Consider the following 22491-nt stretch of genomic DNA (forward strand, 5'->3'; position numbering starts at 1 on the left):
CCCTTTTATTGTTAATAACGTAACTCGGAGACTGATGCACCATCACATAAAAACTCACATTTCTCCCAATTTGCTTCCTGTCCCGTTATAAATCCAAATCCAAACTCATAGAGCCAGGAAGGCTGACTGACGTTCACATAAACCAATCACCCGCTGAGTTCCCATTTGAGCGACAGTCACCACAGCCAATGAAAGCAGGGGTCAGTGTTATGTCTGAGCTACGATAGGCTGGAGGAAATCGGCCCATGAGCAGCCCCTCCTCTTCCGCTCCATCGCCATGGCGGAGATCAGCGATTCGCTTCTGTCGGTGTGGCCGGCCTCGGCGCCCACAAGGACGGGTGTGATTCCCCTTCGCGCCTCGGTGGGTCTGTTTCAGTGACGTCTGTGGTGGCTGACGAAACATGCTTAGACAGGGAGCGAGCGAGGATAATGACTACAACTCCCAGAAGGCCCCACTGATGACGTTGTGGTGTTGTTCAGGGGTAAGTTATCAAAGAAAATGGAGGAAAATGTAATGCATTACGTTTTCTGTACTGTGTCGTGCCTTCAATGAAAAAATAAATTAAAAGAGATTCCAGCGAGGAATAGATAGAACATAGGACAATACAGCACAGTACAGGCCCTTCGGCCCACAATGTTGTGCCGACCCTTAAACTCTGCCTCCCTAAGCTTAAATTCCTCCATATACCTGTCCAGTAGTCTCTTAAACTTCACTAGTGTATTTTCCTCCACCACTGACTCGGGCAGTGCATTCCACACACCAACCACTCTCTGAGTATAAAATCTTCCTATAATATCCTCCTTCAACTTCCCTCCCCTTACCTTATAGCCATGTCCTCTTGTATTGAGCAGTGGTGCACTGTGGAAGAGGCGCTGGCTATCTATCTATTCCCCTTAATATCAACTATATCTCTATCATTTCTCCTCTCATCCTCCTTCTCTCCGGAGAGTAAAGCCCTAGCTCCCTTAATCTCTGATCATAATCCATGCTCTCTAAATCAGGCAGCATTCTGGTAAAACTCCTCTGTACCCTTTCCAGTGCTTCCACATCCTTCTTATGGTGAGGTGACCAGAACTGGACAGAGTACTCCAAGTGTGGCCCAACCAGAGTTTTATAGAGCTTCATCATTACATCGCGTCTCTTAAACTATATCCCTCGACTTATGAAAGCTAAGACCCCATAAGCTTTCTTAAATACTCTGTCTACCTGTGAGGCAACTTTCAGGGATCTGTGGACATGTAGCCCCAGATCCCTCTGCTCCTCCACACTTCGAAGTATCCTGCCATTTACTTTGTACTCTGCCTTGGAGTTTGTCCTTCCAAAGTGTACCACCTCACACTTCTCCAAGTTGAACTCTATCTGCCACTTCTCAGCCCACTCCTGCATCCTATCAATGTCTCTCTGCAATCTTTGAAAATCCTCTGCACTATCCACAACACCACCAACCTTTGTGTCTTCTGAAAACTTGCCAACCCATCCTTCTACCCCCACATCCAGGTCGTTAATAAAAATCTCGAAAAGTAGGGGTCCCAGAACTGATCCTTGTGGGACACCACTAGTCACAACCCTCCAATCCAAATGTACTCCCTCCACCACAACTCTCTGCTTTCAGCAGGCAAGCCAATTCTGAATCCACCTGGTCAAACATCCCCGGATCCCATGCCTTCTGACTTTCTGATTAAGCCTACCGTGTGGAACCTTATCAAATGCATTACTAAAATCCATGTAGATTACATCCACTGCACTACCCTTATCTATATACCTGGTCACCTCCTAAAAGAACTCCATCAGGCTTGTTAGACACGATCTGCCCTTCAGAAAGCCATGTTGACTGTCACTGATCAGACCATGATTCTCTAAATGCCAATAAATCCTATCTTTGTGAATCTTTTCCAACAGCTTTCCCACCACAGATGTAAGGATCAATGGTCTATAATTATCCAGACTATCCCTACGACCCTTTTTGAACAAGGGGACAACATCCGCCTCCCTCCAATCCTCCGGTACCATTCCCGTGGACAATGAGGACATAATGATCCTAGCCAGAGGCTCAGCAATCTATTTCCTCGCCTCGGATGCAGAACTGGGAAGTGGCAGAGGGAGTTCAACACAGATGAAGAGGTTCATTTCTGCAGGTGAAGTTTAAACACAGAATAAAATATTAATGGTAAGACTCTTGGCAGTGTGGAGGGTCAGAGAGATCTTGGGGTCCATGTCCATACGACATTCAAAGCTGCTGTGGAAGTTGGCAGTGTTGTTAGGAAGGCGTCTGGTGTGATGGCCTTCATCAACCGTGGGATTGAGTTCAAGAGCTGTGAGGTGATGTTGAAGCTATATTTCTCCCAACCTGTACATAAGTAATTGTAATAAGATGATGAGAGGCTTTGACCATGTGGATAACCAGAGGCATTTTCCCAGGCTTGAAGTGACTAACACGAGGGAACGTAGTTTTAAGCTGCTTGGAAGTCGGTACCGAGGGAATCTCAGGGGTAGGTTTCTTACACAGAGAGTGGTGGGTGCATGGAATGCACTGCCTGCAGCGATGGTGGAGGTGGATACAATAGGATATTTTCAGAGACTCTTAGATAGGTTCATGGAGCTTAGAAACATAGAGGGATATACGATCAGGATATCCTAGGCAGTCTCTAGAGTAGGTTACATGGTCGGTACAACATTGTGGGCTGAAGAGCCTGTAATGTGCTGTAGATTTCTGTGTTCTGTGTCAAAGACAGGCAGAGGGATTAGTTTAAAAGGACAGGAGGACAGCATGGAAAGGTTGGGCTGAAGGGCCTGTGTTAGTGCCGTAAGGGAGGGGTTCTGTCCCTACCATCGACTCTATTCCCCTCAACAGATGCTGCCTGACTTGACAACGTTCTTGAAAAGTTGCATTCAGTTCCGCTTAGCATTCTGTACAAAGGATGTTTTGTGCTGGAAGAGTGCAGAGGAGATTCATCATGATTGAGGGGGCTTCTGTTCATAAGTCCATAAGGCATAGGAACAGAATTAGGCCATTCAGCCCATTGAGTCAGCCACCTTTCCATCATGGCTGATCCCAGATCGCACTCAATTCCAGATATCTGACCTCCTGCCATATCCTTTGATACCCTGACTGATCAGGAAACGATGAACTTCCGCCTTGAATATACCCACACACTCGGCCTCCACCGCAGTCTGTGGCAGAGCATTCCACAGATCCAATACACCTTGGCTAATAAAAAAATAAGCTACTTACCTCTGTTTGTAAAGGTGGCCCCTCGACTTTGTGGCTGTGCCCCACCACAGGAAATACCTTCTCCACATCCACCTTATCCAGTCCTTTCAACATTCGGTAGGTTTCAATGAGATGCCCCGCATTTTTCAGAATTCCAGTGAGCACAGGGTCAAAGCTGCCAAGTGCTCTTCATTCCCAAAATCATCTTTCTGAACCTCCTCTGGACACTCTCCAATGACAACACATCCTGTCTGAGATGTGGGGCCCAACACTGTTGACAATACTCCAAGTGCGGCCTGACTCGTGTCTTATAAAGCCTCAGCATTATCTAGTTGCTGTTGTATTCATGGGGTGATCTTGGACTGTGTTGATCTACAGGGCAGCGGGGCCCCGGGGATCGGGGGGAGACTCGGGCAGCGCGGCCCCGGGGATCGGGGGGAGACTCGGGCAGCCGGGCCCCGGGGATCGGGGGGAGACTCGGGCGGCGCGGCCCCGGGGATCGGGGGGAGACTCGGGCAGCCGGGCCCCGGGGATCGGGGGGAGACTCGGGCAGCGGGGCCCCGGGGATCGGGGGGAGACTCGGGCAGCGGGGCCCCGGGGATCGGGGATGGGAGACTCGAGCAGCGCTGGGGATCGGGGGAGACTCGGGCAGCGGGGCCCCGGGGATCGGGGAAAGGCCGCTGGGCCTCAGGCGCAGTCGGGTGGCCGACACGAACCTTTCCTGTGGTTTGACTCGACGAAAGTGGATGGACATCTAATGTCTCCCCAAGGGTTTTACGCTGGACCGAGAGCAGAGAGACCCCTGGCCCTTGACTCCTCAGACAGGGGCTCTCATGGCCCGCCTCAAAGTGCCTAATTGGGCAGACGAGCTTCCCTGGGTCCTGCTTGGAATCCACACGGCGCTCAGAGAAGATCTGCGCACCTCGTCGGTTGAGTTGGTGTACGGCACGTCCCTTGTCGTCCCAGGGGAGTTCATACCAGCCCCAAGGGGGCAAGAGGAAGAACCCGCAGCAGTCCTGAGCAGACTACGCGAGAGGCTCGGCAACCTGGCCCCCATACCCACTTCGCAGCATGGGCAGAACCCGACCTGCGTACCCAAAGACCTGCGAAACTGTAAGTTTGTTTTTGTACGACAGGGCGGACATCGGGCACCGCTACTGCGGCCCGACAAGGGGCCGTTTAATGTGATCAGGAACAACGGGTCCACGTTCGTGCTGGACATTGGGGGGAGAGAGGAGGTTTTCTCGGTGGACCAACTCAAACCGGCCCATGTGGACGTGGCGCAGCTGGTCGAGATTCCGGCATCGCGGCGCAGAGGCAGACCTCCCAAACAGGGTCCGGCCCAGACTGTGGACATTGGGGGGTGTATCGCCGGTTCTGGGGGGTGGGGTATGTGGCGACCCACTTCCCAGCGCACTCGAACCGGCTCACAAAGTGGTGCATTGAGGCCGGTCCCAAAAAGAGCGCCAAGCCTGCTGGGGAAAAGCCAGGAGATCGTGAGGAGGGAGGGCTTCATGTTTCTGGACATTTGGGCTTTGTTCCCGGGAAGGTGGGATGTTTCGACGGGATGGTTTGTCCCTGAACTGGAGGGGGACCAACATTCTTGCGGGTAGATTTGTTAGTGCTGCTTGTGGGGGGGGGGTAAAAAAGATTTGCAGAGGGAGGGGAACCAGAATGTTAGAGCAGATAGTGAGGTGGAGGAGGATAAAGGTCATGCGAGGACTGCATGTATAGACAGATATCAAAGGTTTGTACATTAGGTTGTAAATTAATTTTCAGAGCTTTAGAAATTGTAGAAAATAAAGATTTCCAGAAAGATTTTGATGAAGAACATGACCAAAACATATGTGAAAAAGTGGCTACTTCAGTTTTACACCTATCGCAATAATTGTCTATGTTATATTTTGGATGGTCTCTCCTTTGTTAACAGTGAACAATTTTAAATTGAATTAAACACTGATTGGCACATATTAAAGAAGAATTGACCATCTTCATTAACAAAGGTCATATTAAGTTCTCTTTCCCAAACTTGTTTAATCTTTAGTGATTAAGGGGATCTGCTTTATTTTTGCAGATTTATTTTTTTTATTATCATTGATTTTGTGATGGTCGATTGATGACTTTTGAAGAGTTAATTAGCAAATATTCTCTCTCTCATACACACTTACTGCAATATCTTCAGGTTAGACTTTTTTTTTTACAAAAAATAATTATCTAAGTTCCCATATATGCAAGAATCTGATTTGTTGGATACTATTTTGAATATGATTCCTTCAGTAAGAGAATTTGTAATTCTCATTGATAGAATTTATAATTTATTTTTAATACATTAATACAAAAAGATAACCTCCCACCTAAGGTTTATACATGATATAAATATTCGTTGTTTCAGACGTGATAGAGGGGGAGGGATGAAAGGGGGAGGAGTGGCATTACTAGTCAGGGAAAATATCACAGCTGTGAGTAGACAGGACAGACCGGAGGGCTTGTCTACAGAGGTCATATGCGTGTAGCTGAGGAACGGGAATGGTGTGACCACACTAATAGACCGCCCAATAGTCAGAGAGAATTGGAGGAGCAAACCTGTATAAAGATAGTAGACCGATGTAAGAAACAGGAAGTTGTAATAGTAGGGGATTTTACCTTTCCTCATATTGACTGGGACTCCCAAACTGTAATAGGGCTAGATGGCTTGGAGTTTGTGAAATGTTTTCAGGAAAGTTTTCTAAATCGATATATAGAGGTACCTACGAGAGAGGATGCAATACTTGATCTCCTATTAGGAAACCAGACAGGTCGGGTGACAGAAGTATGTGTAGGCGAACATTTTGGGTCCAGTGACCATAATGTCATTAGATTCAAGTTAATTATGGATCAGGATAGGTCTGGTCCTCAAGTTGAGGTTCTAAATTGGAGAAGGGCCAATTTTGTGGAAATGAAAAAGGATCTAGGAAGAGTGGATTGGGATAAGTTTTTTTCTGGCGAGGATGTGTTCAGTAAGTGGAAGGCCTTCAAAGGCGAAATTTTGAGAGTGCAGAGTTTGCATGTTCCTGCCAGGATTAAAGGCAAAGTTAACAGGCCTCGGGAACCTTGGTTTTCAAGGCATATTGGCGATCTGGTTAAGAAAAAGGGAGAGGTGTATAGCAGGTATAGGCAACAAAGAACAAATGAGTTACTTGAAGAGTATAGAAAATGTAAGAAAATACTGAAGAAGGAAATCAGGAAGGAAAAAAGACATGAGGTGGCTTTGGCAGATAATGTGAAGGGAAAACCCAAAGGATTTCTACAAATATATTGACAGTAAATGGATAGTAAGGGACAGAATTGGTCCCCTAGAAGATCAGAGTGGTCGTCTATGTGTGGAGCCTCACGAGATGGCGGAGATCTTAAACAGTTTTTTGCATCAGTATTTACTCAGGAAACTGGCATAGTGTATATGGAAGGAAGGGAAACAAGCAGTAGTGTCATGGAACATTTGTAGATTAAAGAGGAGGAGGTGCTTGCTGCCTTACAGCGCATAAAGGTAGATAAATCCCCCGGGCCTGACATGATATTTCCTCGGACCTTGAGAGAGACTAGAGTAGAATTTGCAGGGGCCCTGACAGAAATGTTTAAAATGTCCTCAGCCACGGGTGCAGTGCCGGAGGATTGGAGGGTAGCTCATGTTGTTCCGTTGTTTAAAAAAGGCTCCAATAGTAAACCAGGTAATTACAGGCCAGTGAGCCTGACATCAGTAGTAGGTCAGTTATTGGAAGGTGTTCTGAGAGATCGGATATACAAGTATTTGGACAGCCAAGGGCTGATTAAGGATAGTCAGTATGGCTTTGTGTGTGGTAGATCGTGTTTAACAAATCTTGTAGAATTTTTCGAAGAGGTTACCAAGAAAGTAGATGAAGGAAAGGCTGTGGATGTTGTCTACATGAACCTTAGTAAGGCCCTTGACAAGGTCCCACATGGGAGGTTAGTTCAGAAGGTTCAGCCACTAGGTATCCACAGAGAGGTTGGAGACTGGATTCGAAATTGGCTGTGTGGGAAAAGACAGAGAGTGGTAGTGGATGATTACTTCTCAGACTGGAGGCCTGTGACTAGTGGTGTGCCTCAGGGATCTGTGCTTGGACCATTGTTGTTTGTTGTCTATATCAATGATATAGATGTGGTCAATTGGATCAGCAATTTTGCTGTTGACACCAAGATTGGAGGCGTTGTGGACAGCGAGGAAGGCTTTCAAAGCTCGCCGAGGGATCTGGACCAACTGGAAAAATGGGCCAGAAAATGACAGATGGAATTTAATGCAGACATTAAATTCTGCATGAGGTGAGGTGAGGTGAGGTGTGAGGTGTTGCATTTTGGAAGGACAAACCAAGGTAGGACATACACAGTAAATGGTAGGGCACTGGGGAGTGCGGAGAAACAAAGGGATCTGGGAGTTCAGGTACATAATTCCCTGAAAGTGGCATCACAGGTACACAGGGTTGTAAAGAAGGCCTTTGGCATCCTAGCATTCATAAATCAAAGTACTGAGTACAGGAGTTGGGATGTTCTGCTGAGGTTGTATAAGGCATTGGTGAAGCCAGATTTGGAGTATTATCTGCAGTTCTGGTCACCTAACTATAAGAAGGATATCAGTAAGATTGAAAGAGTGCAGAGAAGATTTACTAGGATGTTGCCAGGTCTTCAGGAGTTGAGTTACAGGGAAAGATTGAACAGGTTAGGACTTTATTCCTTGGGTGTAGAAGAATGAGGGGGGGATTTGATAGAGGTTTACAAAATTATGAGGGGTATAGACAGTAAATGTGAGTAGGTTCTTTCCACTTAGATTCGGAAAGATAAAAACAGGAGGACATGGTTTTAGGGTGAAAGCGGAAAGGTTTAAGGGGAACATGAGGAGGAACTTCTTCACTCAGAGAGTGGTGGGAGTGTGGAACGAGCTGCTATCTGACGTGGTAAATGCGGGCTCACTCTTAAGTTTTAAGAATAAATTGGATAGATACATGGATGGGAGAGGTCTGGAGAGTTACGGACTGGGTGTAGGTCAATGGGACAAGCGGAATAAAGTTTCCGCACAGACTAGAAGCGCCAAAATGGCCTGTTTTCTGTGCTGTAGTGTTCTATGGTTCTATGGAGTGAAATAAACACGACATGAGAATTATCGATCGATTAATTTAAGCTCGTTCACCGCATCCGTCAACCGAACAGAAACATCGGGAATTCAGCAGCTGATGGGGGCGGCGGGTCGTGAGCTCTCCCGGGTCCTAAAATCCACCCGTAATGAGACAGGTTACTGGGACAAGTGGGGGCGGTGCTTAACGGAGAAGACAGTGAAGATTATTCATTAAGTTCATCTGCCATTTCTTTGTCCCCCATTACTACTTCACCAGCATCATTTTCCAGTGGTCTAGTATCAACTCTCATCTCCCTTTCACTCTTCATGTAACTGAAAACTAAACTTTTAGTATCCTGATTTATATTATTGGCCAGTTTGCCCTCATATTTCGTCTTGACCATTCTTATGGCTTTTTTCGTTGCCTTTTGTTGGATTTTAAGAGCATCTTAATAATCCAACATCTCACTCACCTTTGCTACCCTATATGTCATTTCCTTAGGCTTAACACAATTATTACATGCCTTTTCCAGCTCAAACTGTGAATTGATTTAAAGTCAGTCCCATAATTGAATAAAGTTTTTATCTGAAAACTATCTACCCTCGCAAAGATTGTACTGAAGACTGCGTTTGATTTTTGTTCAGCCTTATACGCTTCACATTGAAATAGTATGTGTTTCAACAGTTTCATAATGACAAAATGTACATGGCACAGAATGAAGTTTTCCAATTACATACAAGGCATAATTAAGCATAGTGTGGGCATTTCTATGTCATGTCAATATCATTCCTTCCCTTGTTTTAAGCCCTTCTTCTATAAACCCAACAGGTTTATGTATTCTGTAAAGGTGTCTGTCCTTATGTCCATTATGCCAGAATGACCTGTTTAAGACTCATCAAAGCCGAAATGTATTCTGAGCAAATTATATGGACCAATTTTCTCCACCCACTGTAAGCCTAAACTGTTGGCAAAGAATTCTGCTTCCTATGCTGATAAATGGCTATAAGTCATCTCTTTATCATTACCTGCAACTCAGGCACACAGAAACAGCCACACCAACATCCCCAGTTAACTTTTCTTTTGATTCATCTGTAGAAATGGTTACTGTATGATACTAACTTTCATTAATTTACTGATGAACCAACAGACTCTCAGGCAGAACCGAATCCGATCGTGTAACCTAAAATCAACTGAAGTCATTGGAAAAAACAAGGTGGGGTTACAAAGAAAGCTACAGTGGGACATATTGTATCATCAAATACACCCGTATTCCCAGCGTGATAAGAACCCAGCCACCCAAAACAAAAAACACTCTTCTTGTGATGACCCCAACCGTCCTCCAGCACACCTTTAACAGAATGATCATTTCCTTGCCCCCGCAAATTAATCCAATATGTTGACATCAACTTGAACCTCTGTTACTTTGAGGGCAATTGTCCCATTGCAATCAGTAAAGCCAAAACAGAAAACAACATTACTGCACCAGAACACAATCTTAAAACTGTAATTGTATCAAATACAAACATTTTTAATTTGAAGATGAAGCTGATCCATAAGCCACACAGACAGAATCAAGAACAGATCAAATTAAACAAATATAATTGGTCAACAAAGATTTTCATGTTGCACCCAAGAATACCCACTTAGATGCCTGAGGAGATTTGAAGCTCCTTTACATTTATCAATTATTTTACTGATAGGTGCTTCCATGTCAGCTGATTATCCATCCACATACTGAGAAATCTTACCACTGACACTTCCTCAAGATAGTAATCATTTAATTTATAATCAAGTGCAAGTCTATTAATCCTGCTTGTAAACCACGTAATGTATTTTAACGACTGAAAGCTTAAAATCCTCATCAATCTGCCCACTGTTTGACCTATTAATTGTAAATTGCAATTAATACCTCTATTCTATAAAGCTACATCATCTGTATATTGTGATTTACCCAGGGTATCCCATTTTCCCATCTCAGAGAAAATATCATTAATCATAATATTAAATAATGAAGGGCTACAAATGCTGCCTTGTGGGATCCCATTCTCTATCTCATAGAAACACAAACATAACATGCCGACCCGTACTTGCACAGTCCGTCCAAATAAAAAACTCAGAAAAATTATACAATGTCCCTCTCACTCCTAATTTAATCAAAAGTCCTTTCTTCCATATCATTTCCCTTTTCAGTATCAAGAAATACTGCTATTACAACATCTTTATTTAATTGTGCTTTCCGAATATCATCTTCCAAACCTAAAACTGAATCTAATGTCATTTCACCCTTCCAAAATCCACTCTAATGAAACACTTCATCACCACTCTTTCCAAAATATAATTCAAGTGCTTGATTACCATACATTGCATAAGTTTACATAAATGAGACATTCACGATATAGGCCCTTAACTAGGATAAAATGGGGATTTAATATTTTCACAAAAGAGAGTTATATACAATTACAATTTCAAATATCACTCTTACCTGAAGACACCTGACCTGCATTATTAATAGACTTCTTAAATTCATACAAAGAAATCTCTCCCTCAGTGATACTATCATTGCTACAGCTGACTTCCAGCACATCGGGGTATTCACTGAAAAACATATCCCAACATTGTTTAACTTCTTCACTTAAATTATCCTGATTATTACTGTTAGCAAATGACCCAGCCAGTAACACAACCTTCCCTGTTTTAGTAACAATCATTTTGCCCTCATTAATCAACACTGGAATATTATGATCCCCACAAATCCCATTTTCGAAAACATATCCCAAACAATTCCAAGTTTGATATCCCTTCCAATATTATCTCTATATAACCTCCAGTAAATCACCTACTTCCTCACCACGGCCTTTGCCCTTTTAATGTTAATAATGTAACTCGGGGACTGATGAACCATCACATAAAAACTCACATTTCTCCCAATTTGCTTCCTGTCCCGTTATAAATCCAAATCCAAACTCATAAAGACAGGAATTCTGACTGACGTTCACATAAACTAATCACCCTCCGAGTTCCCATTTGAGCGACAGGCACTATAGCCAATGACAGCAGGGTTCAGTTTGAAGTCTGAGCTACTATAGGCTGGAGGAAATCGGCCCATGAGCAGCCCCTCCTCTTCCGCTCCATCGCCATGGCGGAGGTCAGCGATTCGCTTCTGTCGGTGTCGCCGGCCTCGGCGCCCACAAGGACGGGTGTGATTCCCCTTCGCGCCTCGGTGGGTCTGTTTCGGCGACGTCTGTGGTGGCTGACGAAACATGCTTTGACAGGGAGCGAGCGAGGACAATGACTACGACTCACAGAATGCCCCACTGATGACGTTGTGGTGTTGTTTTGGGGTAAGGTATAAAAACAAAATGGAGGAAAATGTAATGCATTACGTTTTCTGTACTGTGTCGTGCCTTCAATAAAAAATTTAAAAAAAAAGAGAGATTCCAGCGGGAAATAGATAGAACATAGAACCATACAGCACAGTACAGGCCCTTCGGCCCACAATGTTGTGCCGCCACTTAAACTCTGCCTCCCTAAACTTAAATTCCTCCATATATCTGTCTAGTAGTCTCTTAAACTTCACTAGTGTATCTGCCTCCACCACTGACTCGGGCAGTGCATTCCACGCACCAACCACTCTCTGAGTATAAAATCTTCCTCTATTATCCTCCCTTGAACTTCCCTCCCCTTAGCTTAAAGCCATGTCCTCTTGTATTGAGCAGTGGTGCCCTGGGGAAGAGGCACTGGCTGTCCACTCTATCTATTCCCCTTAATATCAACTATACCGCTATCATTTCTCCTCTTATCCTCCTTCTCTCCAGAGAGTAAAGCCCTAGCTTCCTTAATCTCTGATCATATTGCACACCCTCTAAACCAGGCAGCATTCTGGTAAATCTCCTCTGTAACCTTTCCAATGCTTCCACATCCTTCTTATAGTGAGGTGACCAGAACTGGACAGAGTACTCCAAGTGTGGCCCAACCAGAGTTTTATAGAGCTGCATCATTACACCGTGACTCTTAAACTCTGTCCCTCGACTTATAAAAGCTAACACCCCATAAGCTTTCTTAACGACTCTGTCTAAGTGTGAGGTAACTTTTAGGGAACTGTGAACATGGAGACCCAGATCCCTCTGCTCCTCCACACTTCCAAGTATCCTGCCATTTACTTTGTACTCTGCCTTGGAGTTTGTCCCTCCAAAGTCTACCACCCCACGCTTCTCCAGGTTGAACTCTATCTGCCACTTCTCAGTCCACTCCTGCATCCTATCAATGTCTCTCTGCAATCTTTGACAATTCTCTGAACTATCCACAACACCACCAACCTTTGTGTCTTCAACAAACTTGCCAACTCATCGTTCTACCCCGACATCCAGGTCGTTAATAAAAATCACGAAAAGTAGAGGTCACAGAACTGATCCTTGTGGGACACCACTAGTTAAAACCCTCCAATCCGAATGTACTCCCTCCACCACAACTCTCTGCTTTCTGCAGGCAAACCAATTCTGAATCCACCTGGTCAATCATCCCTGGATCCCATGCCTACTGACATTCTGAATAAGCCTACCGTGTGGAACCTTATCAAATGCATTACTAAAATCCATGTAGATCACATCCACTGCACTACCCTCATCTGTATGCCGGGTCACCTCCTAAAAGAACTCCATCAGGCTTGTTAGACACGATCTGCCCTTCAGAAAGCCATGCTGACTGTCACTGATCAGACCATGATCTCTGAATGCCAATAAATCTTATCTTTGTGAATCTTTTCCAACAGCTTTCCCACCACAGATGTAAGGCTCAATGGTCTATATCCGGACTATCCCTACTACCCTTTTTGAACAAGGGGACAGCATTCGCCTCCCTCCAATCCTCCGGGACCATTCCCGTGGACAATGAGGACATAATGATCCTAGCCAGAGGCTCAGCAATCTAATTCCTCGCCTCGGATGCAGAACTGGGAAGTGGCAGATGGAGTTCAACACAGATGAAGAGATTCATTTCTGCAGGTCAAATTTGAACACAGAATATAATATTAATGGTAAGACTCTTGGCAGTGTGGAGGGTCAGAGAGATCTTGGGGTCCATGTCCATACGACACTCAAAGCTGCTGTGGGGGTTGGCAGTGTTGTTAGGAAAACGTCTTGTGTGATGGCCTTCATCAACCATGGGATTGAGTTCAAGAGCTGTGAGGTGATGTTGAAGCTATATTTCTCCTAACCTGTACATAAGTAATTGTAATAAGATGATGAGAGGCTTTGACTATGTGGATAACCAGAGGCATTTTCCCAGGCTTGAAGTGACTAACACGAGGGGACGTAGTTTTAAGCTACTTGGAAGTCGGTACCGAGGGAATGTCAGGGGGAAGTTTCTTACACAGAGAGTGGTGGGTGCATGGAATGCACTGCCTGCAGCGATGGTGGAGGTGGATACAATAGGATATTTTAAGAGACTCTTAGATAGGTTAATGGAGCTTAGGAACATAGAGGGATATACGATCAGGAAATCCTAGGCAGTCTCTAGAGTAGGTTACATGGTCGGTACAACATTGTGGGCTGAAGAGCCTGTAATGTGCTGTAGATTTCTGTGTTCTGTGTCAAAGACAGGCAGAGGGATTAGTTTAAATGGACAGGAGGACAGCATGGTAAGGTTGGGCCGAAGGGCCTGTGTTAGTGCCGTAAGGGAGCGGTTCTGTCCCAACCATCGACTCTATTCCCCTCAACAGATGCTGCCTGACTTGACAACGTTCTTGAAAAGTTACATTCAGTTCCGCTTAGCATTCTGTACAAAGGATGTTTTGTGCTGGAAGAGTGCAGAGGAGATTCATCATGATTGAGGGGGCTTGTGTTCATAAGTCCATAAGGCATAGGAACAGAATTAGGCCATTCAGCCCATCGAGTCTGCCGCCTTTCCATCATGGCTGATCCCAGATCGCACTCAATTCCAGATATCTGACCTCCCGCCATATCCTTTGATGCCCTGACCAATCAGGAAACGACCAACTTCCGCCTTGAATATACCCACACACTCGGCCTCCACCGCAGTCTGTGGCAGAGCATTCCACAGATCCAATACACCGTGGCTAATAAAAAAAATAAGCTACTTACCTCTGTTTGAAAAGGTGGCCCCTCGACTTTGTGGCTGTGCCCCACCACAGGAAATACCTTCTCCACATCCACCTTATCCAGTCTTTTCAACATTCGGTAGGTTTCAATGAGATGCCCCCGCATTTTTCTGAGTTCCAGTGAACACAGGGTCCAAACGGGCAAATGCTCCTCATGTTTTAACTCCTTCATTCCCGAAACCATCTTTCTGTACCTCCTCTGGACTCTCTCCAATGGCAACACATCCTGTCTGAGATGTGGGGCCCAACACTGTTGACAATACTCCAAGTGTGGCCTGACTCGTGTCTTATAAAGCCTCAGCATTATCTCTTTGCTGTTATATTCATGGGGCGAGATTGGACTGGGTTGATCTACAGGGGGATCTTGGAATCCGAGTTCATAACTCCCAGATAGTGGTTCCATTGTCAGACAGTTATGTTGCAGTTGTATAAATCTCTAGTTTACCCACATCTGGAGAATTGCATTCGAATACAGGAATAATACGGAGGTTTTGGATGGTGAGTGGAAGAGGCTTAACAGGATGCTGCCTGGATAAAGTGAGACCGGACAATCTCGGGTAATTTTCTCCGGAGTGGCAGAGGCTGAGGGAGGTCTCACAGACGTTTACAGGAATGTGAGAGACACAGACAGAGTGGACAGCCGGGATTGTTTATCTAAGGAGGAAATGTCCAATGCCAGTGGGCATGCACTTCAGGAGAAAGGGGGAACACATCCTCATTGGTCCTTTTTGCACTATTGAAGTATTTTGTAATTTAGTGTAATTTTGTATCTTTTCTCTGCATAGCTGCTGTTGGAAAAAAACAATTAGAAAAGTCAATGATGTTAAAAACCTGACTCAGGATGCTTAAAGGAGATTTGCGTTTCAAGTTTTGTTTTTCATTCCCATCGTGGTGGGTGTCTGGAGTGAATATCAGGTGGTGATGGAGGCAGATGCGAAAGAGGCTATCAGATACCACGTGAATGTGAGGAGAATGGAGGAATGTGTTCCTTGTGTGGGCAGAAGGGATTGGTTTAGTAAGGCATGAAATGACCAGTTCAATGGGTTCAGAACAACACAGTGAGCAGAAGGGCCTGTTCAAGGACAAGTACAGCAAGCAGAGCAGGTAAACTGGATAAAGTGATCCCACTCAGAGAATAGACTGTGATGTCAGTGGATATATACCGGCGTCACAGTTCTCTCACCAAAGATACTTCACTGCTGGATAAAATGAAGTTTGTGATGTTTATAACCAATGTGGTGAATTGTACTGCTCAGACATCTCATCCTACTGAGGAAATTAAAATTATTGTGAAAGCTGCAGTAAGGTATCTTGGTGTAACTGGTGTTTTGTGGGAAGCTGTAAATGAAGCTCTGATTTGTGGGGGTTTCTGCATCCCAGTCTACTTGTGAAGATATGTAATGGAATTGAAATATTGAAGTGAAATGCAAGAAGCCTGATTTTACATGGTCAACACTTTCAGCAGTTTATTTCCGATTTGTCAGATTCTTCCGATGTTATATCTGTTCAGGAAACCTGCACATTTTAAGTTTTATTGCTGTGCAGGATTATATTGTCGTTTGGCTTGACAGGTTAGTTGGTAGAGGCATGGTGTTGTCAGTTTTATAAGGAAAGGGGCAAAGTATAGTGTTGTGAATGGGAATAAAATGTATCATGAACTTGTAGAAAATCTTGATTCAACAGTTATGTGTGTAATTTTCTTTTGTGAGAATATTAACTTTCTGAATCGTATTTGGAGGTTTGGCCATCGACTTTTCTCATGGAAAATGGTTGTAGTAGTTCCCATTCTAAAACCCGGATCTCCCCGTCTGATCGTCCTTCTTGTAGACCAATATCATTAAAGTCTCATTTATGTAAACTTGTGGAATGTATGGTAATTGAGTGTTTGAATTATATTTTTGATAAAAGAGGTCATTTCACGTTTTATCAGAGGGGAATTTGGAACGGTAGAATAAGACCATAAGACAAAGGAGCAGAAGTCGGTCATTCGGCCCATCGAGTCTGCTCTGCCATTTTATCATGAGCTGATCCATTCTCCCATTTAGTCCCACTCCCCCAACTTCTCACCATAACCTTTGATACCCTGGCTACTCAGATACCTAGCAATCTCTGCCTTAAATAACATTGGAATCAGTTTGGGTTTGGAAGATCATATTAGGAAAGTACAGTTAAATAAAGAGTTGTAATAGCAATATTTTTGATATTGAAAAGGCAAATAATATTTATTGATGGACTTTTGATAAATTTTTGGAAATGCAATTGAGAGGGCTATTGTACAATTTTTTCTGATTGTTTCTATTTGTACGTCTTGTAATGGTCTGGATGGGCAAGTATGACATTGAATACATTTTTATATTTGGAAGATGGTATTAGTAAAACCAGTTAAAATCACTCTCTCACCTAGATGGGGTCAGTTGTGCTGTGAGGATTACATTCCTTGACTTCTCTAGTGCCTTTAACACCATCCAGCCCAAGATATTAAAGCACAAACTAACGGAGATGGGAGTAGACTCTTACATGGTGGATTGGATAGTGGACTACTTGACAGATAGACCTCAGTATGTGCGGTTGGGAGACTGTAGGTCTGACACAGTGGTCAGCAGCACAGGAGCGCCACAGGGAACCGTACTCTCTCCGGTCCTGTTCACCCTGTACACATCTGACTTCCAATATAACTCGGAGTCCTGCCATGTGCAGAAGTTCGCTGATGACACGGCCATAGTGGGGTGTGTCAGGAATGGACAGGAGGAGGAGTATAGGAAACTGATACAGGACTTTGTGATATGGTGCAACTCAAACTACCTGCGTCTCAATGTCACCAAGACCAAGGAGATGGTGGTGGACTTTAGGAGATCTAGGACTCACATGGAGCCAGTGATCATTAATGGAGAGTGTGTGGAGCAGGTTAAGACCTACAAGTATCTGGGAGTACAGTTGGACGAGAAGCTAGACTGGACTGCCAACACAGATGCCTTGTGCAGGAAGGCACAGAGTCGACTGTACTTCCTTAGAAGGTTGGCGTCATTCAATGTCTGCAGTGAGATGCTGAAGATGTTCTATAGGTCAGTTGTTGAGAGCGCCCTCTTCTTTGTGGTGGCGTGTTGGGGAGGAAGCATTAAGAAGAAGGACGCCTCACGTCTTAATAAGCTGATAAGGAAGGCGGGCTCTGTCGTGGGCAAAGTACTGGAGAGTTTAACATCGGTAGCTGAGCGAAGGGCGCTGAGTAGGCTACGGTCAATTATGGAAAACCCTGAACATCCTCTACATAGCACCATCCAGAGACAGAGAAGCAGTTTCAGCGACAGGTTACTGTCGATGCAATGCTCCTCAGACAGGATGAAGAGGTCAATACTCCCCAATGCCATTAGGCTTTACAATTCAACTGCCAGGACTTAAGAACTTTTTAAAGCTATTATTAATGCTTTTTGAGCTAGTGATTTAGATGCATATCATATTATTACTGAGTTAAGTATTGTATTGTATGTAATGAGTTTTTGCTACAACAAGTGTATGGGACATTGGAAAAAAATGCTGAATTTCCCCATGGGGATGAATAAAGTATCTATCTATCTATCTATCTATCTATCTAAATATAGATGTTGTAACAGCAGTATTTTTACTATTCAAAAGGCAGATGTTATTTATGGAAGGAAAGAATTTTTAATAAATTTTGGAAATGAGGATGGAAGGGCTGGTATCTAACTTTGAGTTGTTTTAATTGAACGTTTTGTGTCAGGTATGGGTGGGAAAGTTATATTCAGGTTGTTATGAGATAGAAACTGGGATCCCAAAGGCAGTATTTATTATTTTATATTACAATTAATATTTTTTTCTGAGATAGGTTTATCGTTGTGTAAATCTCTATATGCAGATGATGGAGGTTTATTGATTAGAGGTAGAAATTTCAATTTTACTGTATATAGGATGCATTCGCAATTAATAAGGTCGAAAAGTCGGCAAATACATGGGACAAGTTATGTGTTTTACAGACAGGATTAATGAACCTGCACTTGATTGGAAATGATAGGAACTAATATGGTCAAACTCCTTAAAAGGTGTCAGTGGTAAGATTTCCAGGCATGTGGACGGATAATTAGCTGACATGGAAGCACCGGATAAGAAAATAATTGATTAATATAAAGAAACATTAAATATGCTCAGTTATCCCTGCGGGTATTCTAGGGTGTTACATGAAAGTATTTGTTGACCAATCTCATTTGTTTAATTGGATCTGTTCTTGATTATAGTTGTGGTTTATAGATCAGCTTCAGCTTCAACTTTATTATGTTTGGGTGTGATACAAGCACAGGCTTTGAGATTGTGTTGTGGTGCAGTAAAGTTATCCCGTTTCGGCTTTACTGCATTGGTCAGGCCTAATCTGGAGTATTGTGTGTAGTTTTTGTTACTGGCCTGAAGGAAAGTTATCAACAACATTGAAAGAGTGGAGAGAAAATTTACAATACGTTTGCTGGGACTTGAGGACTCGAGCTTTAGGAAAAGCTGAGGACTTTATTCCCTTTAGTGTTGGAAAATGAAGGGGGATTTTGCAGATTTATACCAAATTATGAATGCTGTTGACAGGGTAAATGCAGGCAGGATTTTTCCTCTGAGTTTGGGTGAGATGGGAACTGGAGGTCGCAGTTTAAGGGTGAAAGGTGAAATATTTAATAGGAACCTGAGTGGGATTTCCTTCACTCAGAGGGTGGTGAGGGTGTGGGAAGAGCTGTCAGTGGAAGTTATGGATTTCACTGCAGAGAAGTTTGGATCGGTACATGGACGGGAGGGGTATTGAGGGCCATGGTCCAGCTGCGGTTATGGGACTCGGCAGAATAACAATTCGGTACGGACTAAATGGGCAAAAGGGTTTGTTTGTTTGTTATAGTGCTCTCTGACTCCAAATAAAGTGTCAATGAAGGGGAATTGGTTGGGGCTGTTGTCGGGAAGCAAACGATGTGCTTTCAGGATTTCCTGCTGGGAATAGAAGTGAATTGATACTGGATATCAATGGTCAAAGTGTGGCGATCAGAGCCAGGGATTGTAAAGTTTTTGAAAACAAACAAATACATACAACCCCCCCCCCCCACACACACACACTCTCTCTCTCTCACACTCACACACACACACACACACAAACACACACACACACACACACACACACACACACACACACTCTCTCACACTCACACACACACACACACACACACTCACACACACACACACACACTCTCTCACACTCACACACACACACAGACACACACACACACACACACACACACACACACACACACACACACACACACACACTCCCTTCAACTTCACATTGGCGTTCACCCCACTTCCCAAAAATATCTAGTTCCTCATCTTTGGCTCAAAATCTCGCCACCCTCCTGCCCCCATCTTCACCCCTTCCCACTTTTGCCACCTCATTCCCTCACTGTCTCTTTCTCTCCATCTCTTGTCTCCCACTCCCTCATTCTTTCTCTTCCTCCTCTCCCCTCACCTATTTCCTTCTCTTCCACACACTCTCTGTCTCTCTCTCCTCTCTTCATCTGTTCCCTTCCCCACTGACACACCCGTGTCCTCAGCACATTCCTCCCTACCCTACCCACTCACACTCTCCTCCTTTACCTTGTTGTCTCTGTCTCCCTTTCTACCCAAAGCTTCCCCTGCCTCTCACACTCACCCCAATTCCTCCTTTACTGCAGCTTGTTTTCCCGGCCACCCTCCCGTCTCCACATCCCCCACCCCGCACTGTGATGACGGTTGACTCGCACAGTGAATTGTCTGATGTTGTACAATTCTTCGTTGTTTGGACAGTGACAATGTTCTCTCAGAAGATGAAGGCTTGTAGTTTCCGGGAGAGGCCAGTTTGTTCCCTTTTTATGTGCTACAGAATAGGCAGGGGAGGGGAGTGTGGAGGAGATTTGGAGAGAGAGAAAGAGAGAGAGAGATAGACTAAATATATATAGCCTCAATCTCTTTCTCCCTGTCCTCCTCTCTTCATCCGTTCTCATCCACACTGCCCCACTCTTTCCTCCACACATTCCTCCCTAACCTTCCCCCTTTTCTGTCGCCCGCTTTCCCGGCCACCCTCCCGTCCCCACATCCCCCACCCCGCACTGTGATGACGGTTGACATTCACAGTGAATTATAGATGTTGTGTAATTCTTCATAGTTTGGAAAGCAGCAATGTTCTCTCAGAGATGAAGGCTTGTGGTTTCCGGGAGAGGCCAGTTTGTTCCCTTTCTGTGTGCTGCAGAATAGGCGGGGGAGGGGAGTGTGGAGTAGACGGGATAGCCATGTGTTCTCAGTAGCTACACCGTCACGACAAAGACCGAGCACCCTCTGCGAGCTGGTCTCTGACACAAACACACACAGACACACAAAGAGACGGACAGACACATACGAGGACGCATATAAACACACAGACATTCAGACATACAAAAATACTTTAAATATGAATGCAGTTTGCATTTTCAGCGTTTTAAGATGGATGTCGCTATTCTGTGAACTGTTTGAAATGATTCTTGCTCTGGGATAATCTAGTGTGCTTGTGGGGATGTCAGCGGGTTTTGGGGGTTCACATGGAAATGATTTGCACATTGATTTGCGGATGTGCGAAGGTTTCAGGGTATGTTGGTGAATATGGATTTTGGAGTGTCGGTGAATTTGGGGGTGCACACTGCTTTGGGCATTTGAGGGTGCACGGGGATTTGGGAGTATTTAGGGCTGCGCACAGATTTGAGTGTCTCAGCGGATTTGGGGTTGCACACGGATTTGAGGATTGTGCTGACTTAGAAACGTTTTGGAGAATATGGGGTGCACAGGGATTTGCGCAGACATAGGGGTTTGTCAGTGAATATGGGGATGTTGGTGGATTTGCGGGCACCCACTGACACCGGGGTGAGGATGGTTTGGGGAGGAGCGTAGATTTAAGGGGATGTCAACTAGAATATGGGGACTATGCATGTGGACGTGTTTGAAATTTGAGCTTTGTTCTTGCTACTTTTCAGGAGGAGGCAGCTGTTTTGTGAACACAGTTCTTAAATATTCTCTCTCTCTTTGGCTGTCACTCAGAAACCAGCTCCAGCCTCTGAAAGTGCCACTCAGAGTTAAGTAAACAGGAGCTGGTAACAGGTGTGTCGGTTGCTTTGGGGTGCACACTGACTGGAGGGTTGAATGTGGGTTTTTTCGGTGAGCACAGATTTGTGGGTGCACACCGATTTGCAGATATGTGAAGAGTGGGTGTGTTGGCGGATTCGGGGCTGAACACTGACTTGGGGGAACCGGTGGATTTCGAGGTGTTACAAATCTCATGGTTTTTCCCTTTATACAGACTTCAATAATAAATGCAATATGAACTTTGACCTCTGTGTTTGATTTTTTATTAATGGAGACAGCCATTTCGTGAAATGATTCTTGCACTTAATGTGTATGTGGGGCTGTGTGCAGATTTAGAGCTGTGACGAGTCTCAAGGCAAATTTACACTGACAGCATATTCAATTGATCCCAACCTTTGTTGAGACAACTGACTCCCACATATGGTTAAATATTAATTCATTAATGTAATCACAATCTGTCTCCGTGGGGATTGCGCCGGTCAGACGTTATCAGGTGATGAACCGGTGAAATATCCGGTCACCTCGGGGCTTCAGTTCATTAATAAAGCCGCGTCCTGAGCACACGGCAGTGGCTGCCGCAGTGTCTCCGGTCCGGGCTCCAGCTCCTCACATTCACCGCCTCATCTCCCAGGTGTTATTCCCGGGCGGATTGTCCCTTTGACCGGCAGTGGCGGGACATTAGGATAGTGTGGGTGGAGGGGGTGGGGAGTGTAAATGGATTGTCCCGGAGTGTCGAAACCTCACTGGGTCCGTCAGATGTCAGTCAAACAACTACTCCAGATGCCCCTCGCTCATTGGTCTGTACATATGTTCATCTATTCCATTTCCCGCCCACCGAACGCACTGCCTGACGCCACAAAATGGCGACGGTCTATTCGGATGCTGGTTGGCTAATCCACTGTCAATCACAACAGTCTCCGCCTTCCCCTTGAATGATTGG

General features: G+C 44.7%; 1 long non-coding RNA gene across 1 annotated transcript; it reads left to right on the plus strand.

Annotated features, from left to right (window-relative positions):
* Positions 1–280: 280 nt before the first annotated feature.
* Positions 281–13341, plus strand: LOC140723366 (uncharacterized). Its single transcript, XR_012097872.1, has 3 exons — positions 281–482; positions 1901–2136; positions 13083–13341. It is a non-coding gene; the product is annotated as an uncharacterized lncRNA (long non-coding RNA).
* Positions 13342–22491: the final 9150 nt, after the last annotated feature.

The sequence above is a fragment of the Hemitrygon akajei genome, unplaced genomic scaffold (genome assembly GCF_048418815.1).
Source record: "Hemitrygon akajei unplaced genomic scaffold, sHemAka1.3 Scf000110, whole genome shotgun sequence".
NCBI lineage: Eukaryota > Metazoa > Chordata > Chondrichthyes > Myliobatiformes > Dasyatidae > Hemitrygon > Hemitrygon akajei.